The sequence below is a fragment of the Adiantum capillus-veneris genome, chromosome 27 (genome assembly GCF_014529385.1).
Source record: "Adiantum capillus-veneris isolate H3 chromosome 27, ASM1452938v2, whole genome shotgun sequence".
NCBI classification, from domain to species: domain Eukaryota; kingdom Viridiplantae; phylum Streptophyta; class Polypodiopsida; order Polypodiales; family Pteridaceae; genus Adiantum; species Adiantum capillus-veneris.
Window position 1 is genome coordinate 51179086 of NC_140957.1, and position 25893 is coordinate 51204978.

General features: G+C 40.3%; 1 pseudogene; it reads right to left on the bottom strand.

Annotated features, from left to right (window-relative positions):
• Window positions 1-24896: 24896 nt before the first annotated feature.
• On the bottom strand, window positions 24897-25666 carry LOC147421963 (uncharacterized; annotated as a pseudogene).
• Window positions 25667-25893: the final 227 nt, after the last annotated feature.

The following is a 25893-nucleotide window of genomic DNA, read 5'->3' on the forward strand; positions in this document are numbered from 1 at the left end:
TTATTCATAACTACCAACCTTAAAGGGCAATGCAAAAACACTTACAAAGTCGGCCTCAAATGATGCCCACCCACCGCTCCCCAAGAGGTGCGAGCTCCCTACCTCTACTCGCGCTTTGGCTGCCTCCTTTTTTTGCTTCCATTTGTCAGGATTCTCGTGCACTCCTTGCTTTGCATTGTTCCAATCTTCTTTGGCCAACCAATCTGGCATGTTCCATCCATGCTTTATTGCCTTTTGCACTTCAGAACACTTGTGCTTGCATTATTCGCGCATCCGCACCTTCATCAGGTCTTCATTGAAGCGCTCATCCCGACTTGACAAGGAAAACTTGTCATACAACATGCTGATGACTCTGTCTTTTAATTCATTTGGCACTTCACTCCAGGTGTTATGTAGTGTCAAAACACTTGAGAGCAAAGGCCACACATGTGCAAGGTCACCTTCTTGCAGTCTTCATCCAAGATGATGCTGCTGTTGATGTCGATCGAGTATGGCAAGCCCTCTCGCCTATGACGCATGAATCTAGGTGTCTCGACAACGGTCTTGAGTGGCATCTCGATGGGGGTACGGACAACAGGTGTCTCCACTAGATTTTGGACCCCGAAGCGAGGAGTGTCGAGTGGGGTAACTTTTGGAGGAGTAGCGAGTGGTGTGTCGCCAGGAACAGCCAATAGTCATACAAAACCTGGACTAGAGGGCGATGCCGCGGCTGGTGTGGGGCAGGCAAAGATGGGGAAGGTAAGGAGCCTAGCCTACTATGAGGCGGTGTCGAAGCATCAACGGTGGCATCTCCACAGCAACCGCCATCGCCCACCACTAGAGCATCGATGCCTAGAAGAGTGTGTAGATTGTCTAGTCGACATCGAACTCTCGGAGCACACTGATTGCTCCAAAGCAGAGGGAGACACTGAAGAGTGGAACGACATGACGGTTCTCTAGAGCGATGACGCTCCTCATACCACCTCCTCTGCTCGGGGTCCAAGGAAGAAGGAAATAAATCATCATCCATACTTGCATTAAATACACTGACATTAGATCTTAATGACGAATGGAGAAGAAAATCTGAACAAGTTATAATTTGATTAATCACAATTTAAATTTCACAAGTATAGCATATAGACAAGAATGGACAAAACTCCAAATGAATACAATATATATTATAAAAAGGAGTAAAATTGCTCAGATGCAATGTTTATGGCTTTAAGTGGTTTCTCTCTCATCCTCGCATTACTCATCATAACTCCCTATGTCTATATAGAGCTCTCGGGCAGATGTCCTCCGTTTCATTTTGTAGGTCCCACAACAGATTACCCACATTCTTGAATATGTGCATTGGAGTGAGCAAGTGATTGATCATGAGTCTGGGTCAATATGGTAGCTTATACCATAGAGAGAGTCTGTTCATTCCTAGGGACAACACATCTCTTTTTTCTCTAATCATGCTCGAGCAGACATCCTCGGTGGCTCTCTTCCCTAAAAATCATCGCGTAACTCGTGATTCTCTGGAAGATGCACTTGATGACCTTCGTAGATTTTCTTCTTCGGTGAGGGTGCCCAACGTGCATTGAGTCTAGGTCCACATGTGACACATGCTCTGTATCCGCTTGTTTGAAGCCTTGCATGTATACACATGATAATAGATAAGCTTGAGAAAAACAAAGGTTTATAGTGTTTGAGTTTGAGTATATATCACATGAGCATTCTCTTAGTCCGAGATACTCATGCACGGTCCACATTAGAATGCCTATGATCAAAGCATTGCGTTGACATGTGTGTCGGCTCATATACACCACTTCTATACCAATCCACAATTGTTCTAGCTCTTCCAATAGTGGACAAAGATACACATCCATATTCTTCACTTTATACCGCCGTGGCAAAATCAAGCTTAGAAACAAGTGCCCCTTCTTGGTAGTCAACCACGGGGGAATGTTGTAGTTGACGATGACAACTGGCCATACACTATAAAATGTTGACCTCTAACCAAATGGATTTACGCCATTCGTATCCAGGTTGAGGTGAAAATTTTGATCTTCCTTGGAAAAATCTGGCCATGTGTCATCTATATGCTTCTAGGCTGTGCAATCTATAGGAATCCGCAACACACCATCCGAAGATCTATTCTCCTCATGCCATGATGCTAGGGTGGCCATGGACTTACATTCGAAGAAATATTTGATGCAAGGTAGCAGAAGAAAGTGTCACAAAACCTTTTGCAAAATTTTTTGTCCGTGAAGATCTACTCGATATCGCTCGAAATCACATTTTGGACACTTCTCCATGCCTATGTATTCCCCTCCGAAAAGAATGCAATCGTTAGGACAAGCTTAAATAGAATTGTAATCCATCCCTAAGTTTTGCAAGATCTTTCTTACTTTCTCTTTAGAATCTGGCATCACATTATTAGTTGACAGTATGTGCTCTTTGAGCAATCTACACAGCAAAAAAAATGCGGTACTCTTGTGTAAGTATCTATTGAATCACTATACATTTATAGTTTTTTATTGAAGTAAATAGATTGTAATAGATCACTTGAAGAGTGCTGTGATGCTAGTGTCACTCCATCCAAACTTTTCCTGCATGTTGAGAAGAACAAGGGGCACCTTTAATCTAGACACACGTGCTCCGCCATATAGTGGCGTATCGGCTCCACTTTTCATGCCATCATAGATAAGCCTTTCTAAATCCATGATCGTCTCGATCATTTCATCAATCTCGAGCTCAAACATAGCCTCATTGGGAATGTGGTCTGCATCACACATGATCACCCTCTGAGCTGGCAGAGGCTACATCTTGTGGCCTCACGTATGCTTCTTGACCAAAGCGCCTGCAAACACGTTTTTCAGGTTGCAAGATTGCTGCCAGCTAGCCAGCGTTAGAGTTCGACGAGTTGTAATTGGCAACAACTTGATCTATAATAGATGGATCAAACTCGCCAAATTTGCAAACTTGCTGACAACATGTTTGCATTGATTACAAGGACATAAGATCCTTGCTAAGAGATAAGAGTTTTAGTTGGACGGCCCCACATCATTTTCACTACTCATAATGAATGTAAAAAAATTATTGCCTGAACATAAATTTAATCTTCTATTGACATCTTCTATCTCTTACCTTCTCTCTTAATCTCCCTCACAATCAAGAAAGCATAAATCACACTGTAAACTACCTCAAATTCTCTAGGCATGTCCGATCCTCGCACACCTCAATGTAGAGGTGCAGGGAGATCAGAACCATTGGATTATAATCTCGTCTTTATTGGGCAATGCCTATATTTGTGGGTACATGAAATCTACACACCACCCACGTTAACATGACAATGCATGTAGTGGACAAAACCCCTTTGCCTCTTATTCACTTGTAGCAATTCACAGCAGCTTAACATCTCTTCACAACAACTCCTTGTTCAAGGGATTATTGTGCACATTACATGTCTGCCTCCATTCTGAGTATCATGCCGTAAGCTTTCCAACTTAATGCCGCAACCGTGGAGAGGAAGAGAGAGATTACCATAAACCTAAATCTAAATTTAAACCATAATCCTAAAGCTAAACTTTAATATAAAAACCAAATCCAAAATTTAATCTTAAATCTAACCTAATCTCTCTCTCTCTCTCTCTCTCTCTCAAATATGCATGCACATAGACATAACAAAAATGCAGATTTTTTTTTCAAATGAAAACTACTCTTGCTACGTCTTTTGCTTCAACTGCTCTTATTTCTACTCAGTATTGCAAGTGCTCCCTCTCTCTCTCTCTCTCTCTCTCTCTCTCTCTCTCACACACACACACACACACACACACACACACACACACACACACACACACACACACACACACACACACACACACACACACACACACACACACACACACACACACACACACACACACATGCTAATACACGAGTCGTTTCTCAAGTGTCACCACTTTATTTAGTTTGAAAGAAACTTGGTTTTTTCCAAAAAAAACCCCCCTCCTTGCTCTTCACTTTTACATGTCTAGTAGACCATCCATGACATGATCACACAAACAACTGTCATAGTAGAAACAGGTGTTTGGATGTTCTGACAAAGGTAGGATTCGAGTAGATAAAAGTACACCACACTCCAAGGTTCGTGGTGTGATATTGAAATACCCTATGAGTGGCTGGCCATAACTGCGATACAAAAAAATCTTTCGAAATGGAAGAAACTGCGCTAGCAGATATAATCGTTCTGAAAAACCTCGCTTCATTGAATATTCTACATAATAGTATCGTGGCCCTATACCCATTGCTTCAGTTACCATCGCCAGACGAATGTTCTTCCTAAAATGTTCTCTACCCCAAAGTGTCACCCTGGTCACTCGGTTCTGATATGTCCACCACTTCGTCTGAGTCACAGATGTTCCTAACTGCGGAAATAAAAGCCGTTCATAACGGAGGAGTGTGGCTCGCTTAGTAGACTCACTTGACTGCTGAAGATGTGCAATAGATATTGCTAAAACCTGCTCCCCAGTATGAGCCATAAACAAATAAATATGTAGAATACACCCGATGACAATGTTAGATGTTTACTTTTAACTCGCAATCAGCTACTCTCAACAGCTACTATACATTGGTTTGTTAAAGAGATGCTCGTCTTATATAGACTGATTGATGACTGAACCCAATGGTTGTAACAAGAAAAAAAGCACTTTACTTTGTAGGCCTCGTCTAGTTTTGCTTGAGCGTCTTTCTCTAAATCTGTCCTAATGGATGGAGCTTTTACCTTAGACTCTGAAGGGATAAGATGTTATGGATTACTGGCGGTTTGTATCCAACCAAGATTGAGAGCACTAGATCGTATAAAGACCGTATATCGGTTTTTTAAAAATATGGGCTTACATACACTTGCTATCTATTGCCACTTGCATGTTAACACATAAATTGGTTTGATAGTTTGTTGTAGTGTGTTATTCTGAATGTGGGACCGCCTTATACATCAAGGGAAAACATACCTTGTATAACTCTCACTGTATGAGGTTTTCGTATTCTCTGCAGTACCCTATTGTGTGTATCGCGCACTGGCGTTCTGCCGCTTGTAAGGAATTCCCTTGCTTTGCTGAGCTGAGACGTTTCGTGAGCTCTCTTCTGGCTTCTCATTCCCAGATCTTCTGGCCGGCCTCGATGGGGAAGCGTGCAATTTTCATGCCCGTATGTAGCGTGACATAAGCTCGCCTATAAATGGATCATCAGGTGAGTGCCTATGCTCACTTAGCACTATGATTTGTGACCTCTGTGTTGCTTTCAATTCTGCGTTGCTGTGTGACTTCATCATGCCGAAAAAAGTGATAAAGCTATCATGGAGGCTTCTGCTTCAAACTTACAGGTTATATTTCTGTTGGTTTCTAAATTTTAAAAAAAGAGGAGATATTGTAGATCGGATTTTGCATGTTTTCTTAATGGGAAGTCATGCTTCAAATTTATGATTGATATATTGTGAACATTGGTAAAATGTAACTGCTCTTGGATCTGGTGCTTGAGGAATTGTTTGGACTGGGTACTGGATGAATTTTGAAAATTATGGCTGGGGCATTTGGCTACCGGATGATTATGACTCTAGAAGTTTACTATAGGGCAGCCGAATGGGTTGTAATGTGATGAGGATGTTGATGGTATGCATATCATTAAATGGTTGGTGATTTGAAAGCATTTAAAACTGAGAAATTTTAAAAGCTTGAAAATATCTGCTGACATGGCTTTTTTACCGGGGTTGTTGCTTACTAAGGTATAATTTGCAGGTTATGTTTCTGTTGGTTTCTAATTTTTTAACAAAGGGGGGGATACTGTTAATCAGATGCTGCCTGTTTGCTTAACAAGAATTAATGCTTCAAAATTATGATTGAGATATCAGTTAACATTGGTAAATTTTAACTGCTCTTTCAACTTGATCTGGTGTTTGAGGAATTGTTCGGACTGGTTACTGGATGGAATTTTGGAAACTGTTGCTGGGGCATAATTTTACCGGATGACTGTGACTCGAGCAGTTTACTGTATGGCAGCCTAGTGGGATGTAATGAGATGAATATATTGAAGTTATGCATATCATTAAATGGTTGTTGATTTGAAGCATTATAAAATGTCTGTTGACATTGCTTTTTGCCGGGGGTGTTGCTTACTAGTTGTAATTTGGAGGCCAAAATGAAACTTTTTAGGAATTGTTGTAACTCACCAAAGGTAAGAAACCCTAAAAATGGTTAGCTCAAGGGTGACTTACTCCTTCTCGCTTGGTTCTGTACTTGGAATTATGAGTATTTACCAGCATGGATATGGATTTTTTACTCTCTCTAGCTTACTATACAGACTGAAGGTAAGTAGTCTTGTTTTAATTTTTTAATAATAAACCCGGTTTTGGAACCGATTTATCTGATATAGGGAAATATGGTATTTGTTTACCTCTCGACTGTTGGAAGATATGAGCCTCGTAGACTAAAGTTGAAGATTCCCGTTTTATAAACATGTTGAAAGAACAAATTCCTGGTTCTATAAATCGTGGTATTTTTGGGATTTGATAAATATGACTTTGTTGGATTGGAAATGACAGCTCTCTTGTTGATATATCTGTATGGCTGTATTATGGTTTGGAAGGCATTCTGTCTATTAAGGAAAGGGTAGTTCTGACTGGATGAGGATGCCGATTTCTTGAAGAAGGTAAGTATGAATCAGTTACTGCAGGGATTTGAATCGGGCTGATGGTTTTATAAAAAAATATATAAAATATGTATTGCTCAAAAATGGGAGCAGAGATTGTCGGATTCCATGATAAAGTTGTAAAACTAAAGGTTCGGTTTACAGCCCAATATCTCGTATTTATGTGAACTTTACTTGGCCTACTGGTATGCAATATCTACTACTGGAAGTTTATAGATGTTCTTGGCTTGATACATTTACTTCGATTATATTTCGGAAATTGTCTGGACTTGCTCTATTGACTCAGCTATCTAAAAAACTTTTGTATGATGTCTGGTTTTATTACGAACTTTGACAAAAGTTTGTCAGTCATTGCATAATGACAGCGGTAGTTTTTTATAATATTTTGGATTATAGCTTGAAAGGGCTTAGATATGAAAAGTAGTTAAATATCTCTGGTTTATAAAAAATATATATATACTTGAATTTTTTTTTTGGATTAAGATTGTGTTCGAAAGTCAAATTTTTTTTTCTCATTTCGAATTAGGTGCTGTCCATAACTGAAATCTTGCCTTTAATGGCAGTTAGTTTGTAGTTCTCTCTAGTCGGATTAAGAAGGTAGTTCGTGTCTGGCTTGGATAATCTGCCCAAAAAAACCTACTAAGGTTTTGAATTTTTTAAAAAAGTTTTTAGATCCTAAAATTAAATAGCTACACTATGATGAATTCACTTTCCGTATTGGATTGGCAATAATCCATGGATCTTTTTTATTTTAAACAAGATACTAGATAAGAACTGTGTTTTTTTAAAAGCGACATGGATAACAACTGGGATGCCCAGCATCACCTTCGTACAGTCACGTGCTAACGAATTGTTTTCTTGTGGTTATGGGTGCAGGTGAGAGCTACCTTCTTTTAAAGCATTCAGTTCTAAGTTATTGATGACTATGGATGTTCGCTTAACTTGAAGCTACATTACTCCGAAGCTGGGGATGGCTTCACCCCATGATTTACATTGATATCTTTACTACCTTGTACAAAATTTATTTTCAACTGCAAATAGATTATTGTACAATTCCATTGTACTGTCCTAGAATTAGTGGTTTGTGAACTGTAGTGTTCGTTTGCGTATATATAGGTTTATATATATATTTAGAACTGCTACACTCTCTCTCTCTCTCTCTCTCTCTTGCACACAAGCCAACTTGATACGTTTTGAAAGTCATGAGTTATTGACTTTCCTCTTCCATCACTCAAGCTCAACAGAAGGAGAACACTTTCAATAGCTAGTGTTGCTATCTAGCCTTTGAACGTTCCAAATCTAACTAGCTTCAAACACCTTTAAGCTCTACAAAAAAGAGGGAGACGGTTGGACCTCTTCTTCAGCTCTAAACCTTAAATCTTGAGTTAAATCCTAAACTCTAACTTAAATATAAAAACTAAAACGTATGTCGACTCTCTCTCTCTCTGTCTCTCTCTCTTTCCTCTCTCTTTATCTTTATATGTCAGAGTACGTCTATTTACAAAGATAGACATTGACAAAGATCTTCATCGAGAAATGCACTATTTTCTTTGACAACACAGACAATATATTAGATCCACAAGGGTTTTATCAAGTTGGTATCATAAATCATTTTGAAATTTTAAAGATGTTTAACATAGCATTTCATTTCATATTCTCTCTCTCTCTTTCTCTATTTTTTAATCTCTCTAGCTCTCTCTCTTTGTTTTCTCCCCTTATCTACCTCTCTCTCTCTCTCTCTCTCTCTCTCTCTCTCTCTCTCTCTCTCTCTCTCTTCCTCTCTCAATGTGTGTGTGTATGCGTTCTTCGTTTATGCATGTCTGTATAGACTCTTTGCTTTCTCTCTCTCTCTCTCTCTCTCTCTCTCTCTCTCTCTCTCACTCTCAATGTGTGTGTGTATGTGTTCTTTGTTTATGCATGTGCGTACATTCTCTCTCTCTCTCTCTCTCTCTCTCTCTCTCTCACACACACACACACACACACACACACACACACACACACACACACACACACACACACACACACACACACACACACACACACACACACACACACACACACACACACACACACACACACACACACACACACACACACACACAATGTGCTACTTCAAAGATTCCTAACTTATTTGTTGCTCTCCCTTTGAAAAAACTTCAAAGTATTGAGTTTTCACTATGGGACTTGGTCCTTCAGGATTACTAAAGGCTTGGTGAGGTGGTGTTATTTTTGCCTTGGCTAAATGGCATGCGGACACGGATATTGTACCACCTAACTTAAGTGTATTCCTGAGCTTACTTGGCTCCTGGGACTCTATTAAAACCCACCGCCTATGGGCACTACCATGGGACGTTGCCCTTCTCATTACATGAGTGACTAACATTGTGGTATTACCTCGGGTGAAACCCGGTCATGAAAGCACCTGGTTGCCTCTTCATTGCACCTTGTAGCAGGCGGCCTCACCATCTCTGCTGGAGATCTCCCTACTCATGGATAACTGCGTGCTTTGCAGTTATGGCGACCTCCCTCCCTCATCTATTTAAAAGGTGAGGGCGCATCTCTGCCCCTCACTTAGCTTTGGTTGTACTCTATTTGTTTGCATAAAGAAAGTAACTACGTATCTGATCTCCACTACATCGAAGCATGGAGCTCTCAACTCAAGTGACACAGGTCAACAACTATTATTTTATGGTTTTTTCTCACCTGTTTTATGGCTATATGTGTATGCTGCGAAAGCATGTCACTCTGAGAGGATTTTTTACACAAATGTAGTAGGAAGCTATGGGTTGTGTCTTCTTGCAAGGTTTTAATCCCAAACATGGGGGTTCTTTGAGTCACATGATTGCTGATGGTTCACAACCTGTTGTCGATGTTAAAAACTTGGTTTTTTAAATAAAAATATACTTACTAGGTCGTTGGTTTGAGCACTAGGTTGGCTATGGCCGTTTTTTTCCGTGGTAATCGGTACAAACAGGGATTTTTTGCATGCTAATTTTGGTTGTAGGATGGCAGGTTATCTGGTGCCTCTTTAGATGAGCCTAGTTTAGGACTAGATCCTAAATAGGTAGCCGCTTCTAAAGACATATTTGTAGATTGCTTAGCAGGAACCATTAAAGCCTCCCAAGAGAGAAACTCAAAGCTAGTATTGGAGTCGTTTTATTCCATTGCACCTACATGCCCACAAGAAGAACTAGTTCTAGGAAACCAATACATCAAATAGTATAGCCATTGGCTACAACAAACCTTATAATGGTTACCAATTTTTGGTATTGACCTAACAGTCTAGTGAAAGGAACCCTAATTCATCAAATCCTCATAGCTTCAACATGAGAGATCAATCACAACTTGGAAAAAAATCTATGATAGTGTGAATCTGATTTAGTTGAAGTCTAGAACCTTCCGACATTCCCCCTTCCGTACCTAGTGCCGGTTCTTGACACTGGTGAAATTTTCTAGGAAGCTCTTTAATTGTTGTCATTATTGAGAGGAGATTTTTATCGGTTCATTTGGTAGCAAGTGACTTTGTCAATCTTGAAGCTCGTGATGCATTGTTCCATTTGTAGTAGTTGTTGTTGCTGCAAAAAGCATTGAAGCTTAGAAGCATAAATTCTCTTAGAAAAAGGTTTGTTGTTGAAAGCAATGTCCATTTTAGCTTTACATGAGAAAAATAAATGGCATAAAAGGAAAATATTTCAAGGTCTAAATACCTGGATGACCAAAGGGAAAAACCCAATGAGAAAAAAGAGCATTTGGTATACTTGCATGTGATTATATTCACTTAAATGCGATGTAATATTAAGTAGTGATTAAATGTGGAGTAAGGTACATTTGTATTATGAATGTGCTACTACAATAAGATGTGATCATAATGGTTATGTTAGTAGCAGTTGTTGAAGTCAAGTCATGTCTTTGTTTGCATTTTTTGAGGGTGGGTCAAACTTATTGTTTGGACTTGCAAGGTGAGTGCATGGATGGGATAAAAATAAGTGTTTAATGCATATGTGCAATTATAGGACATCCTATTATGAACCTATTATGCATACTCAAACATGAAGAATAATATACTCTGCAAGAGAGGATTATGAGGGATTCTTCTATGAGTATGTATGCATAAAACATATGTCCTTCACAAGCTTCTATTACTTTCTAGAATAGTTTTTGTGGATGAGATTTGTCCACTCTCCTCACAATGCACAAGTGTGTGAGTGTTTTTCTTTTGGAATCTCTTACATTATTTTCAACGACTTATAAAATAAATAAACTTTAATTCTTATGCTCTCCTATAAAAAAAAAGCTAAAGGGAATAATAAGAAAATGTTCATTGTGCACTCTACCATCTGTTTTATATGGACACAAAAAGTCTTTTGACTTTCCACTTTCATGGATCTTTTCATTTCCTAATCTCACCCTTCACTTATGCACTTAAGATGTTTTGAAAGGTTTTTTATTTTTTTGAGATTGGTGAGGCCTAATAGCATGCATGTCATAAGTATGCTTAACGCTTCCAGCTTGAGTTATAGCCTAAAAAGCTAAACTCATAGACCAAGAAAACTATTATTTGAAGCTTTGGGCCTGATGCTTTGCTAGTTTATTGGTTGAGTTGTTCGACTCTGACTATGCCAATAAAGAGAATTTTTTGTCCCTAGCAACTTGACTTAAATTCTCAACCTTTCCACAAAAATGAGATCTTGAAATCTTCAACTCAAGTCCTCAAATAGAGCATTAGTAAAGGACCATCTTGGAAAAATAGGTTCTATTTGCAATACCTTGTTGATGTTTGCCATGTATGTTGTAGTTGTTTGGTCCTTGGATGAAATTGACTCCTTTTTTTTCTTGAAATTCCTGTGGTTCCAAAATCTTCATCGTTGTTTCTTTTTTTGGCCATTCTTGATGGATTTGTGGACTTCTAGCACCTTGGGTTTGTGAGCCATCATCGTTTGGAATGGAAGTTTGTTGTTGTGGAGCCCAAGAGGATTTTGGAATCCACTTTTGCATTGGCTTTGTCCATTTTATTGATGTAGATGTCTCTAAAGTAGTAGTGTTTTGTCTTGGTCTTTGTTTTGGTTGTCGCACTAACTTCTAATAAGTTGTCGAGACATGGCCTTGTTTCTTGCCGGCTGCCATCAAATCATACATATCTTTGACTACTCTACATAGGCTACCAATTGTGGGTTTGGAAACCATAGCTATGTGTGTCCTTCATTGTTTCCTTGTGCTTGAAAGCTAGAGCAAGAATCTATCCATCCCTTATGTATCCCATGTTGTGGTGATGTTGGTGAGTTGTCAAGTTAGAGTAGAGCATAGGTTTAAAGAGAGCCCATTATTACAAACACTCTCTTGGCCTGGCTTCTTCGTTGATCTCCTAGGGAAGGATACTTTGGTTGGTAAATTCATTGTCACAATTTAAAATTCCCTTCAACTATTGTAGAAGATGTTTGTGGAACTGAATTTTTCCTCGGATGCTACTTTGCTTCTAAAGGATTTTGATAGGCTCTAACTTCTTAGACTAGTATAAAGACAATGATCCACTTCACTTTTGCTAAAACCTTGAGACTTCATGAATGCATCAAACTTATGATACCATTCTCTTCTGGATTGATTTAGCCTTTAAAGAGTCTTCTTAACTTGCATACCAAGTGCTCTTTGCTTTTTACAACAAATTTTTTTGCTTATTGCATGTAAATGTCTTCATGAAGATCGCCAAGTAAGAAATTTGTCTTAACACCCATTTGAACAAGCTCCATATCCTCTCTCATAGCCAAAGCAACTGCTCTTTGAAGAGAGTTCATCTTGAAAACTAGGGAGAAAGTTTCATCAAAGTACACACCCTTCTCCTACTTGAAACCTTTGGCAACCAAGCGAGCCTTGTACCTAAGCCAACCATCATTTAGTTGATGTTCAACTTGTTAACCCATTTACATGGAAAAGAATATTTCCCTTTGGGTGAAACCATGACTGGGTGGACACCAAAGCTGTGTCCGGGACATCACTATTTGGCAAATTAATAGATGTAATATGTTTGACAAAGATAGAAGAACCCAAGGCGTGTGATATATCATTGGATAGCTCTTGAAGAGGAGAATCTAAAAAGCTGTTTGGCGCCAAATTTAGAATTAATTTGCAAAAATTTTACCGCGCACCACGTCTAATAGTGCAGCTATTCAAAACTAGTAATCAACCCATAAAAGTGTACCACCCAGTCATGCTTTCACCCCTTTAGGTAAAGATACTAAATCCCTCCTAAATCCCATGTTGTATTTGGTAAAGTTTAGTAATCTCAAGTGAACTGCACAATGTGATTCCATTATTTAGTTTGGCTTTTACGTATTTATTTTACTTATTTGTTAAAGTCTTGGGCAGGGCAATTTCCTAGGCTTGCTATATAAGAAACCCCTTGCCTCCATTGTATATATATTCATTTATTCATTGCCAATGTTGATTGGTCCAGGACTCTCTCTCTCTCTCTCTCTCTCTCACTCTTGGTCTCTACGCTTCCGCATCGTCGACTTTGACATGGTATCAGACTCTCTCTCTCTCTCTCTCTCTCTCTCTCTCTCTCTCTCTCTCTCTCTCTCTCTCTCTCTCTCTCTCTCTCTCTCTCTCTCTCTCCTTGGTCTCTACACTTCTGCATCGGCGACTTTGACATGGTATGAGAGCTTTGTGCTCCTTGAAGACTTGGCATGGTGGAGCTACAGCAAAGAGGAGAAGAAAAAATGGTATTGTGAATGCGCCGAGGCAGTATGGGAAATTCATAATTATGTTGGGACTTCATGGTGCATCATGGTCTAGTCCCGATTTCATTAGTTGCTCGGATACTGTCAATTAGTCAGTTTTATTTTAAAAATTGAATGGAAAGTGGAAGAGTGGACCACCAAAAGCCAAGCCATGCTTTTAGCAAAGTTCCAAAAAGAAAGAAGCTAATCTAGGCTGAGAAGGGGGTGCTAGCAGCTAGCTTGGGGCTCACTCGAGCCTACTTTAGTGCCTATAAAATCACCTACAAGTCTCAATTTTCAGTTCTGTCAGTTGCGTCTACTATCGCAAGGCAATACATACCTATTATACAGAGTGGTGTAAGCTCTTCATCACCATCTCCACCATAAGCTCTTCTCTCTCATTCACGGGAAGAAGAAGAAGAAAACTACTCTCTCTTTACCTTCTCTCTTGTTTTATGACATACACGCTCTGTAAGGCTCTTGTGGTGGTGAAAACCTCTACGTAGCTCTCATCACCACTCTCTTGTGGCAAATCAATAACCCTTTCGACAGCTCCTCATCAATTCTAAAGCATGATGAGAAGCTCTAAACTCCATAGCCATCATCTCTCTCTCTCTCTCTCTCTCTCTCTCTCTCTCTCTCTCTCTCTCTCTCTCTCTCTCTCTCTCTCTCTCTCTCCCTCTCCCTGTGTGTGTGTGTGTGTGTGGTTTTTCTGAGTAGATACCCTCTCGATGGTGCTTTTTTCATACACGAGTGCATGCATGGACTTTTTGAGTACGTACAAAGTTGCTTCATGCTTATTTCATCATGTTTAACACGTTGATTCATACACACGATGTGTTTATGGTCACGTGTGTACATAAAAAGGACTTTTTGTTTCATGTCACTAAGCAGTAGGAACACTGTTTTGGTCATAACTCACAAACCGTTATGAATTAGCCCAAACCCTCTAAACCAGAGCTAAAACACATCATTTAAAAAATTTTATCTCTTGGGTGTCATGTGAAAATCATGCATGAGCTAAGCGTTATGAAAAAAAAAGCTTGTTATCCGCACAGTCAATTTTTTGGACCCCAAGCTCCTTGCAGGACCACTATATAGATAAACTGGATGAGAAAATCCACTTAACCAATTGAAAAAATTGATTAAACTTGATGATGAATGTATTTAGGTCTCTGCTATCACTTAGGAAATGCGAGTCATTATTTCATAACCGGGTTTACCTAGGCATGTAGGGGTGCTACCAACGGGGAGTACCATATGACATCGTAAGTTGATCAATCTGTTTATATATGATTTATGATTTATTTTGGTGAGCTGATTTTAAATATTATATGTCTATAAACTTATGTGAGGATATATGATTAGTCAACCCGAACTGTACGGGCATATATGAATAAAGTGGCTTTCTTTTGTATTACCGTTTGTTGCATGTTTATCATATGGGTAATGTGATGAGGTGTTAGTCTATATTATGGATCTGAGCTTGATGCATTGGTTTAAGGCAAAACTATTTCCTTTGCATGATTTTACATACCCAAAAATGATAAAAGTTGTTTTTTACATATATATGAAGTTATGGTTTATGATCGACCTAAGTACTGTCAGAATGTTTTGCATCATGTTTATCTGAATGAAATGATATAAAATGATGCATGGAACCTCATGGATAGATGTGGATGCCTCATGTGTATGTGTATGATTGCTTTCCACCTCTCTAGGTCAAAACTAGCTCTATGTGCTAGAGGGGTGAAGTACAAATATGCTGCATCAATTATGCATGATTGGATGTTGTCAAAATTTGATTTTGATATCATGTTTAGTTTCTTGTTGGCCTTATTTTATTCATAAAAGGTTCATGCCTTAAGGGCCCTGTGTGTGGGCTCGGTTGGATTGCAGTGGATACGTCAAACTCCAAGTATGGGAGTTGATTCAGTGTGAATATGGTTTATGGTCAATGGTTGAGATCCCTTGTGAAATCCGGTGTGGCTCTTGGATTTTTTTTTTGGATATGGTTATGCTACCAAAATTTTTGCAACCATGTTGTGTTCTAAAGTGGTTATGCAGAATCGGTTGTACATCACCCTAAGTTGGGTGGAGTGCTCACCCATGTGATGTGATTGGATTATGGTTTATGGTTATGGAGTGGATCATGAAGTGATTTGGATGTTTTGTGGTAGACGTGCAAGGGTAGAGACCTTGTACATTGTGACTACTTTGTAAAGATTGTTTGTGCTTTCATATGGAAGATGCTATTGTGATTGGACTCATGTGTTGTGTTCGTCATGGCAACCTTGCTATAAGACTAAAATTACCTACATCACTTAGCCTTAGATAAAAGGATCATCGACCTCTGGCTTTGCTTGATCGGGGGTGTTGCCTAGGTTTGTTTTTTGTTAAGCTCATCTACAAGGTTGGTGCGTCGGAGGTTGAATGACCTACATGGCGAACAAGATTTCTTTGAATGCTTGTTTTTTTGTAGTAACAAATGGCTCTAAAGTGACATTTGAATGCTTTAGCAAGGAAAATGAGGTTTTGGCCATAATATTCAATAATATGGGAAAACGGTTATCAAGAGATGCAAGGGAACTCTTTTAATTAAAAATCAGGACCAAAGTCTTTGCAATGCCAAGCAACACAATTTGTTGGAAGAGTGTTGACCGTAGTTACCTTACTTGTTTCATTGATGATAATCCAAGAGATGGATTTGCCAAGCTCACGCTACTTCAACTCAGAATATGGTTAGGTCTAAAAGATATATTCTACTACTTGAAAATGCATTCCCAAATGGATTGCTAAAGTTGCTAATAAGTTTGAAGCTCTTGCAGGTGTCATAGGGAAAGAACATCTAGAAGATAACTATAGACCATGTTGTCGTGTGGGAGGTCTAAGAGAATACCCAGTTATGAGAGTTAAAAGAATATTTAGAGAGTTGGATTTGAAACATTGATAATATTGTAATAAAATCATAAATATCGGATTTTGATGAATAAAAGGCATAGACTCAATTTTAATCCGTATGAATTTTAAGTCTTCTCTGTCCTTGTCTTGTTTTTAGATGGACTTTATTAATTGTCTAGATGAACTCCCAATTGATTTTGCACAAAAATTCTTTTTCAACTATGTTGTTGGATTCAATATTCATTGGGAGATTGAAGTGGTTCGAACTTCAAAGGGGTTACCCTGTTCTAAACACTTACACAGCATATGAGTTTTATGTTAAAGCCCACCCTGAACATTGGAACCAAATGCCTGATAACTTTGGGTCAAGGAAAAGATCCAAGAAGGCGACGTCAGAATACAGGGATGTGTTTTTTACCTTAACCTATGCTAAATCAAAGATAAAACTTTTGTGGAAAATTTATAATCAGAGTCTGGAAGAAGTCAAATGGTGGCAATCAATTCTATTATGTGCCTCAGGATTGATTCAATAGAGTCTATGGACCTATTCTCTATAGAAATGATGTAAATGAATGACACGCTCATGTGAACTGCTTTAATTCCATACCGCCCACATACGTATCTAGAGGGGAAGAATGGTAAGAGAAGGAGAATGTAGATCTTAGTGCACAAGTTGAAGTTCTAAACTTTGAACTTGTAATGTAAACAAATATAAAGATAGAACCTAGATTATAGGAACCAAGAATTGGTTCATAGGACCCTTTTGTATTTATGTATTTTACCTAAAGCACCTTGTGTCTTTTTGACTCTTATGATTATAAAAATTTGATTTTGATATGATTCATATTGTTTTAAGGTCACTATAATTAAGTTTGGATCTTTTGTTTTACCATTCTAACTAACTTGAGTGATGGGGTGTGTGTGTAGATGACTAATATCTTACCTCGAGGGATATGGACGAATATACTTTCTGGCCTTACGGTGGCAGAGAATCGTCAGACAAGAGTGGAAGTGGAACAACTTGTCACAACCACACATGTGGGGAAAGAGAAGAAAAGGTTATATCCACTGATTGTATTGTGCCTAATAAATTTTGAGCTTGGTACCATGACGATGTAGGAAACCCCGAGTTTAGACCACCCGGGCATAAACCCTCACCTGTTGGGAGTACTGAATGGCTTCAATCCAATTTAGGGAAGGAGAACTATCACTAGCCAAATTTTGTATATAAATGTTTATAAACTTACCCTGAGATCCACAAAGGAAACTTGAATAGCTAGGAACATACTTCCCTTGGCAATGGCTACAGGATTTTTCAGCATCATCATTCTCAATGTATGGGGGCATCAATGCAAGACCAATGACCAACATTCCTTTAGTCTAGACCCAAGAAGTTGTTCTTTGACTTGTTTGGAAAGTCTATAATGCACAATCCTCACCATGGAAAAATTTTGTACAACGCCTATAATAGATCCTAGTGCCTCACAGATTGTGCGAATGTATGCTTTATGTGGTTTTCTAGGCCAAAAGGGCTATACAAGAGGCCTGACAAGGTGATAGGTGAAGGAGGATCAATGTGCTGGTTTTTTGTTGGAAAATGTAAAGCTCAAAGTGTTGAGGGAGTAGGTCTAGACGACTTATCAAATGGAGCCACAAAGTGAAAGATATGGATTCTTGAAGCTAGACTTGCATTGCAGATCTAAGACAAATATGGCAAGTGATGCTAGGTGGTCCGAGCCAGTTTGAAGTGACGGATATGTAGTGCTTGAATTATGGAGCATGTCGGTCTTTTCACATCGTCATTTGAGGTTTTGATTGCCAAGATATTGTCAGTCAAATTTTCAATGGGGGACCAATTCTATGCTAGTTTGATCGCCTTGATTAGTGTGTTATTTGAGGTTTTTGGAGCCTTGCCAAGGTTTTTATGTATTCTATGTGGCAAGGAAAGGCCACAAGAAGTGACGTCTCACCCATTGAACCTACAATTGTCAAGTTACCATTTTGCCATTTTGGTACTCGTTGTTCAAGGCTATGCAAACATTAAAAGGTGGAGAGATTGGCACAATTTGAAGTAAAAAACTATGGCTTCCATGTGCGTTTTACAACCCAATCATGTGGGTTTTACAACCCAATCACAGGAGCTCTGGGTAGAAAGTGGCAAGCAATAGAAGTTGGGAGGAAATTTAAAAAAATCATAGCTTTGGTGGAGTTTATTCAAGCCTTGGAGGGGGAAACTGTCCATGGGTTGCCACATGTACGCCTTAAATCCCACATGCATGGAAGGCTCATATGGTAGAGTATATTGGCTACATTGATGTCCTCATTGTGTGCATTAAGTGGAGAGTGGAGCTCCGAGAGCTCTTTGGTAGCCATGGCAACGTAGTGCGTGGTGTTGTGATGGGCGATGACGCCGGTGATTTGGCTTGTGGTGTCACCTTGGGGTTGTATGGGGCATTGCTTTCTTTGCACGGTGCTGATGTGGCATTCTAAGGTGGCCTAATTCACACACGTTCATAAAGGGCCCCACCTTTTTGATGGTGAGTGCCATCAGTGCCTCACATAGGGCATGATACATGCGAAGCTTGGAGATCATGCCGAGTGCCAAGAATAGTAGCCAAGGGTGGCCTCACATGCAATGACAGTTGAGAATAGGAAATTTTGAAGAAAAAGAGGGTTGTGCCCATGCCTTAGGGGGCCGTCTTTTTTGAATTGGGGGGGCTCTTTTGGAGAGGGTAAGAAGTCCTTAGGTGAGCTCAATGAGGAGCTTGCAGGCCGAGTACGGAGGAGCTCACGGGGATAGATTTTTGCCAAGGTGGAGCTCCCAACAGTGGAGGAGGTGGACTCCTTGGACTATTTTGGATCCAACGTGGAAAACCAAAACAGGAGGGCCACACGACAATGAACTCAGTAATTGTCCCAATTTTTACTACGCTAGTCGTGCTCATACGGATGGAGCCGGGTTGTAGAAGCATGGTTCAAGGTCGTTGTTCTTCCCGCTTTCCCCCCTTATTCTCTTTGCTTTGTTCTAATCATCTAGTGCCAATATTTGAGACGTGTACATGCCTCCCCGGTTCTGTGTGAGTGTGTGTGAGAGAAAGAGAGAGCAGTGTGTGCTGCTGCATGGTTGCAAACGAGAAAAATTGGTGTGGTGTTCTTTTCAATTTCATGACTTTTGAAGGTGAACTCTAGTGGATTGGGGTGCAATGATTATCCTCGGCTATAGAGAGGTAAACTATTTGGGTTCCGGGTGTGTTCCCCTTTCCCTTATCCATCTTTTGGTGCCCCCACAAAGGAGCACACTGATGCTACGATCTGAAGTCAAAAGTGATGTTTGAAGATAGTAGAGATGATGGAGTCAAGCTTTGGCCCCATATTTACAGGTGTTGAAGATTCCAAAGACTGGCTAGCTGATTTTGAGTTATGGATGTTGTCTATGTATATTCTGACAGATGCAAAGAAATTGCAAACGGTATCGCTGTTGATGCGTGCATGTGCGAAGTTATGGCTCAATGATCTAAAGTGTGATGATCAAGGTTCGTGGTGGCAAGATCTTCAAGATAAATTTTTAAAGCGATTTCAACAGGTGGTTTCTCCACAAGAGGCTGTTGCAAAGTTGAAGGCGGTATGCCAAGATGTAAGTCAAGATTTTTGGGTTTTGTGCACCCAAATTTTTTTGATATGCTAATTGGAATATTCTTTCTACTACAAAAAGCGTGTTACATTAACATGATTTTAACCAAATACTCAAGGATTCCAGGCATCCCCTTTACCTCCATTATTCTAGACTGTGCAGGGGTTCTCTTTGCTTTGCTAGCTCATTACGTGGAGGGGTCTGATCTTCAAATGCAAGTTCTTGCATCATGTTCTTCAAGGTCATGTGGCTTGGTAAACCGCGGGAAGGTCACTTTATAGTGCGGCCTGTGCAAAGAAGGAACAGAAGGGCTAATGCCTAGAGAGTAGCTCGAGTACATATAGGGTGGGAATGCAAAAACAAGACATGCAAGAATGTCATGCATGGAGAGAAACTCAAATAGAGATTAGGGTTTACCTTTCAAGTCCAATCGAGCTCCTCAAGGAACAAAGCAATCCTAGCATGAAGGAAGCCTGAAGTTGGGATACTCCTTAAGTGCACCCACATAGGAAGTTTTGAGTGGGAATGGGAATGCAAAAAATGGGACATTTGAGAAGGACAACATGTCCCATCGTTATGTGCAATAAGTGACCCACCCCTCCCATACGATGAGTGGTTTTGCACTAATGAGATCTGGGATACATGCAAGGTGTCTAGGCACTGGGGGTGCCCTCCTTCCTCCATGTACTTGTTTCCATGCTTCTCTCTCTTGCAAACACCTTGCCTTTGCCATTGTTCACAAGTCCACCCACTTGGTCATAACCTTTGCATTGGGAATACAAAAGCTATTGACCACTCGGCATAGATTCATATCTATGTTAAATAATTTTCCCTTTCCACTTGGAAACTGTGAAGTCATCCTTGCATCTTGCTCGTCTAACCACATGCGAGGTTGAAGGATAAACTTGTGCCAAATACTTTGAGATGTAAAAAAATGCCTCTTGCATGATCCACCCTTTGGCCATACATGCCTCTGGTTGAGACCGTAGCTATACAAAACCTTTAAGAGTCTTTAAAAGCCTCTCTAAAAAGAACATCCATCGTGCGTGCACTACTCCACATATAGCGATCTCCTCCACCACATGACCCAAGAGGTGGATTTGACTAAGAAGGACGGATCGAGGAAATGCATCCTCAATGGCATACACAGTTTCTGCTGCAAGTGTTTGAGCAGCATGGATAGCATCTATTTTAATTTCGTTGGAGCTCACAAGTCTGCAAGAAAACACACAAGAATACACTAAGTACTAGTTGAGGTTATTGTGTACATTAAAAAAGTTCAATTGAGTGGAGTATTATGGTGTACCTTACTAGATCTCCAAGTTAAAAAATAGCATCCCTGGCTTTCTTGTCACGACATATACACGTACTCACCGAAAAAATGAACAACAATGTAAATTAGGGAAATGGAAAGTGAGAGAAGGTCATACACACAAACAATAAATAGAATAGAGAAAGGGACATTACTTGAAGCATCTTGTGACAATCATGGGACTTCAACCCATACAATTGAACGCTTCCACCTTTCTTCGGTTTTGTGAAAGCTCCCTTTAGCGACCTCATGTATCTTGGTGGTGTGCGAATAGACGCAATGGTACCCTTCACTTTGTCTAATTCATCTTTGGCTAGCATCCATGGTGCTTTAGGAAGCACAATCTTCCCATTGGGGGCACGTCGTGGAGTAGCAGAGATGGGGAGACGTTGCAAGACCCTCAAATCCTATGTTGCCCCGGCCAATGAGTCCTTCTTGTGAATAATGTGGTCCCACAGGGTGTGGGCTACATTCTTGATTATGTGCATGGGATGCAAGAGGTGTTGTATTTATAATTCTTTCCAATATAGAAGCCTTAAAAATATGGATTACCTTGACATACCTTTTGGTGGAGTACTCGGAGACGGATTGTTGTTTTAGCGCTCTTCCCAAATGGTTGCTCAATTTGCTATCGTGAGCTTTAAAGGCGTCTTCCCCTTCGTTGGAGCCTTGTGCTTGCTATGACCTTGGGGTAAGAAGTGATGTTTGTTTGGATAGATTACCTTGTGCAAGGTATCCGGCCTCTCTATCACCAATGATGGCCCGCAAATAGGATATGCATTGTGACCTGATGTGCAAGACTTTGCATACATATCATATCATTAGAGAGAAGCTTCAAACTAAAGGGAGAGAGAATAGAGAGAGAAGGAGAAGAAAGATGCCAAAAATCTCCAAGCCCATGATAGTCATGCATAGTCCACATAAGGATTCCCCTCACAATGGCTTCTTTCCCCCCCTTTGCAAGTGAAACATCTATAATAGGGATGCCTCTCCATAACTCCTCCAACTCATCAATGAGGGGCTCGAGGTAGATGTTAATATTCGACACTTTGTACTTCCCTGACACAAGCAAGGAAATAAGTATATTGCCCTTCTTGGTTGTCTCCCATGGTGGAATATTGTAGTTGACGATCACCACATGCCAAGTGATCCATGAAGTAGACTTAGTGTCGAAGGGGTTGACACCCTCACTTGCTAACCCAAGCCTCAAGGTCGAAGCTCCAACACAAACTCTAGCCATTGAGTTTTGATGTGCCTCCATGCAGGTGAATTGGCAGGGACACACATCATTCCATGATTTGAGGGGTGGTTGGTGTGCCACACGAGAAGCTCCACGATAGACCTACTTTTAAACATGCGATGAATGTGAGGGACTAATGGAAAATGTCTCAATATTTTGCGGGGTAGGTACGCCCCGCTCACTCCGGTCTTGTATCGTGCTTCTTTGCATATGGGACATGAGGTAGCATGTGCGTGCTCATTGTAGTATAGTATGCAATCGTTGACACACGTGTGGATGCGCTCATGCTCCATGCCAAGTGCAGTGACATATGATCTAGCTTGTTGATGATCCGGAGGCATGTGGTGATCTTTTGGCAACATTTTGCCCATCAAACTACAACAAACAGGCGTATTAATACAATTTCAAGGAGGCACCATGAAGCGAGAGAGATGTATAAAAGGCCATATAAAAACTTACCCGAGGAGTGCATCGACATTTGCATTGCTCCAACAAAATTTGCTTACAAAGTGAGGACTTCCAACGATGCCCGGAGCACTGAGTACTGTGCATCGTCGTGAGGGAAGGGAGAAAGAGATGGATAGATAGAGAGAGAGACCAAGTACTCTGCACATTTAATTAGAGAAAATAGTGTCAATTACATATTTCAATTAAAAAAGAGAAATGACTAAAAATGCAAAGAGAATAAAGTACAATGAGTGCTACAATTTTTTAAAAATAAATTGCAAATGTTACAAAAAGATCGAAAATACACTTTAAAAGCATCTCAAAGTCCTCTAAAAATAAGTACTCATTAAAAAAATCAAAAGGCTAAAAATGACATTATTGATATCTAAGGGTAGAGGCCCCTGCTATCTTGGATATGTTCGTATCTGCTTGAAATGGTAATAGATGCGGCAATATCGCGGTGATCACTGGCGCTTAAAAAGGAAAGAAGGGTAGAGTATGCCACGTTTTTGCAGCATACTCTACTTTCCTTCTTCGCCATCGCACCTGCACCAGGCCCCCTCCTCCCTACTCCACCTCTCACACCCTCTACCTCTGTCTCCCTTGTCCATCTCTCTCCACCTTCTCCCCCCCCCTCTCTCCCTCTCTCACACACACACACACACACCCACACATTTTTGGTTCGTTTGTGAAGGAGTCTTTGAAGGGGGCTTATTGTAATTGTCATAGGACGCTCAACCTAACAGTCAACCATATCTACAACTTAAGGTAATCACAAAACATCTCCCCCTCCCCCCCCCCCCCCCCCCCCCCTTTCCCTGTTGTATTCTACTCCACACACACACACACACACACACAAACTTACATGCATAAAGATAGAAACAATAGGAGATTAATAAGTGCACATACCTCATTCATTTGACCAATTGATGCAATAGGGAGTATTGTTAACTATTTTTTGATGTAGGTTGCTTATGACATAGATGAAATCTTCTCGTGCATCATTGTAAACTTGTTTGCTTTGTTTGCAAACGGATGTAAGAGCTAGATTTTTTGGGAAATGGATTGTGAGAGAAATAGATAAAGAAATAGGTTAAAGTAAATAAAGTAGGAAAAAACTTGAGAAAGAGAGGAGAAAGAGAGGGATAGAGAGAATAGAGAGAAAGAGAGGGAGAGAAATAGAGAGAAAGATAGGGAGAGAGAGAGAATATAGAAAGAGAGAGAGGGAGAGAGAGAAAATGAGTAAGATAGGGAGAGATAGAGAGAAAGAATAAAAATAGAGGGAGAGAAATAGAGAAAGAGAGGAGAAAGAGAGGGAGAGAGAGAGAGAGAGAAAAGAGCAAGAGAGAGTGAGAGATAGAGAGAATACAGAGAGAAAACGAGTAAGATAGGGAGAGATAGAGAGAGAGTAGAAATAGAGGGGGAGAAATAGAGAAAGAGAGGGAGAGAAAGAGTGGGAGAGAAATAGAGAAAAAAGAGGGAGAGAAAGAGAGGGAGAGAGAGAAATAGAGAAAGAATAGAGAGGGAGAGAGAGAAAAAGAATAGAGGGAGAGAGAGAATAGAGATAAAGAGAGTGAGAGAGAGGGGGAGAGAGAGAGAGAGAGAAAGAGGAAGGGAGAAAGAGATAGATAGATAGAGAGAGAGGGAGATAGAGAGAAAGATGAAGGTTGAAAGACACACACACACACACAGAGTAGAGAGAGAGAGAGGGGGGAGAGAGAGAGAATAGAGAAAGAGGGAGAGAGATAGAGGGAGAAAGAGAGAGGAAGGGAAAGAGAAAAGAGAAATAGAGTAAGATAGGGAGAGAGAGAATAGATAGATAGATAGATAGATAGATAGATAGAGAGAGAGAGAGAGAGAGAGAGAGAGAGAGAGAGAAAGAGAGATTGTATTATCATCCACGGAGGTCAAATATGACCCATGGGACCGGGTGCAAAACATTAGAGCGGCATGGTTGAACATAAAGACAGGATATACATACTAGTCAAGGACTGAGGGTCCATCAAGAGGGTAAAAAGAAAGGGAACAAAAAACATAAGGGGGGGTAGTTGAGGTGAGAGCCCCTTTTGAAGTTTGAAACTCCTGAATGATAGTTTTACCGCCTCGATAGACTGCCCATTTACCTTGTTTGTGGGGTTCAGACATCTTCTTGAGCTCGTCCTTCTTAATTTTGAGTTGATTTGTTGTCAACTCCTTGGTAATCCAAAGCTTTGTTCCTTTGAGAAGACAGGATTGGCATAGAAACTTTAACCGCTCCTCTTTGTCCTTGAAAGTAAGGATGCAATTCTCGGGACGCACATGTCGATGTGTGTCATTGATCCAAGTGACGACCTTTGGCTTGATGTTGACTGGCTGAAGAATGTCGTTGAGATTGGTAATTGCTTCTTCAAGGGTGTCCTCAATAGTGCACCACTGCAAGTGAAGCCCACTAATGTGGACCTTGAGGGCATTCTCTTCTTGACGTCTTTGTTTGCAGAGCTCCTTTGTTACACAAGTCTTCACTTGGGTGAGGTTTCTGAGTGAGCTTGGCTAACCTTCGCCTTTACCTCTTTTACCTTGTCAGTGGTGAGGTCAACCATGGAATTGAAGTGTTCTTCTAACTTGTTGAGGCAATTTTTGAGCTCAAAATTCTCTTCCATGACTCGGTCGAGCACTGCTTGAAGCTGGGTAAAACGATCGAGTTTGCTAGGGGCTATTACCACCGCTGCAAAACTCGGTCGTGTTCTCGCAGGTGTCTTTGGGGTATTCATCCCAATGCTTAGGATGGTATATAGGTCCGAGAAGAGCTTAAGGGAAATCTTATGGGAACCATAGACAGTCCTAGAGGGGAGCAACAAAGAAATATCTTTATCCAGATGCTACTAGCTGAGCGGAGTCAAGCCTACAGGCGTGTGTCGAGCAAGTCATGCCAAGAGCCGAGCCTGCTGGACTGCTTGTGTACTGCTGCAGACCTGCTCCAGGAAAAATGTGGAATTGT